The 2174-nt window shown below is 52.1% G+C and overlaps 1 non-coding gene across 1 annotated transcript; it reads left to right on the forward strand.

Moving 5' to 3' along the window:
- The first annotated feature begins 2102 nt into the window (after positions 1–2102).
- TRNAE-UUC (transfer RNA glutamic acid (anticodon UUC)) lies at positions 2103–2174 on the forward strand. The gene has a single exon. It is a non-coding gene; the product is annotated as a tRNA-Glu (tRNA).

Here is a 2174-nt window from a genome sequence, read left to right on the forward strand (position 1 = left end):
TCACTGTACAGTGCTGAAGAATATGTCACTGTGTACTGCTGTAATGAGGGTCACTGTGCAGCGCTGTAATGAGGATCACTGTAAAGTGCTAGAGAATGGGTCACTGTACAGTGCTGTAATAAGGGTCACTGTAAAGTGCTAGAGAAGGCGGTCACTGTGCAGTGTTTTAATAAGGGTCACTGTAAAGTGCTAGAGAAGGCGGTCACTGTGCAGTGCTGTAAGAAGGGGCACTGTAAAGTGCTAGATAAGACGGTCACTGTGCAGTGCTGTAATGAGGATCACTGTAAAGTGCTAGAAAATGGGTCTACGTGCAGCGCTGTAATGAGGGCCACTGTGAAGTGGTAGAAAATGGGTCTACGTGCAGCGCTATAACGAGGGCCACTGTGCAGCGCTGTAATGATGGTCACTGTGCAGCGCTGTAACGAGGGGGCGGTGGGTATAATTCTATGAGAAGCTAATTCTTCGCAGCGCTGGAATGGGACAGATTCGTTTGACTGCTGGCAGAAAAGTCACCGTACACTGCACTAATTTATGCAATAACGAGCGCAATAACTAGTGCAGTAGTGAGTGCAGTACTAACTGTAATAATGAGTGCAGTGATGAGTATAGTAACGAGTGCAGTAATAACTGCAGTAAGTAGGGCAGCGATGAGTGTGGAAATAACTGCAGTAATGACTGCAGTGAGTATCACCTTGTGTAGTGCCTCTGTGTCACCATGCACACTGGGTGACTGTGCAGTGTTGCAATGAGTGTCACCCTGTGCAGTGTGTTCACTGCCACAGTCACTCTGTGTAGAGCTGCACTGTGTCACCACGTAGAGTTCTGCAGTGCTGTAGTGTCACCCTCTGCAGTGCTGCTTTGTCACCATGTACATTGCCACAGTGACGGTCACACTGTGTGGAGCTGCACTGAGTCACGACGTAGAGTTCTGCAGTGAGTTCACGCTTTGCAGTGCTGCAGTGAGTGTCACCCTGTGCAGCGCTCCTTCGTCACCATGTACATTGTCACAGTGAGGGTCACTCTGTGCAGACCTACAGTGTGTCACCACGTAGAGTTCTGCAGTGAGTGTCACCCTGTGCAGTGCTGCTGTGTCAGCGTGTACACTGCCACAGTGACGAGCACTCTATCTAGAGCTGCACTCTAGAGTAGAGTTCTTCAGTGAGTGTCACTCTGCGCAGTGCTGCTGTGTCACTACGTAGAGTTGTGCAGTGCTGCAGTGAGTGTCAGGTAATGCAGTTCTTCTGTGTCACCATGTACATTGGCACAGTGAGGGTCACTCTGTGCAGCTCTACAGTGTGTCACCACGTAGAGTTCGGCAGTGCTCCTGTGTCACCGTGCACACTGCCACAGTGAGGGTCACTGTGCAGTGCTGCTGTGTCACCACGTAGAGTTCTGCAGTGCTGCAGTGAGTGTCAGGTAATGCAGTGCTCCTGTGTCACCACGTAGAGTTCTGCAGTGCTGTAGTGTCACCCTCTGCAGTGCTGCTTTGTCACCATGTACATTGCCACAGTGACGGTCACACTGTGTGGAGCTGCACTGAGTCACGACGTAGAGTTCTGCAGTGAGTTCACGCTTTGCAGTGCTGCAGTGAGTGTCACCCTGTGCAGTGCTGCTGTGTCACGGTGTGCACTGCCACAGTGACTGGCGCTCTATCTGGAGCTGCACTCGGTCACCACGTAGAGTTCTGCAGTGAGGGTCACTGTGCAGTGCTGCTGTGTCACCACGTAGAGTCGTGCAGTGAGGGTGAATGTGCAGCGCTGCTCTAAGGGTCAGCCTGCAGTGAACGGACCCGGTGCAGTGCTGCAGTGCTGCTCAGTGTGTGATGTGCAGTGCTGCAGTGCTGCTCGGTGTGTGATGTGCAGTGCTGTGTGTTTTCATATTGAGGTGTTCTTCTGTCATCTCCCTGAATATCCTGAGACTGTCTATGTTGTAAAGAGCGATGAGCACAACTCGGGTTCCTTGTTAGAGTGAAGTTTGTGTCCTTATTCCTTGTCTGTCCAGCTCCCCGCAGTGCAGACACTGGCAGCTCACTGAAGGCTGCAGGAGGCGCTGCGGGGCAGAGGCCTCTATTTATAAAGAGACCCGGGCAGGTCACACACAGCTCCCATATGGTCTAGCGGTTAGGATTCCTGGTTTTCACCCAGGCGGCCCGGGTTCGACTCCCGGTATGGGAA

Source organism: Pleurodeles waltl, unplaced genomic scaffold (genome assembly GCF_031143425.1).
Source record: "Pleurodeles waltl isolate 20211129_DDA unplaced genomic scaffold, aPleWal1.hap1.20221129 scaffold_39, whole genome shotgun sequence".
Taxonomy (NCBI): domain Eukaryota; kingdom Metazoa; phylum Chordata; class Amphibia; order Caudata; family Salamandridae; genus Pleurodeles; species Pleurodeles waltl.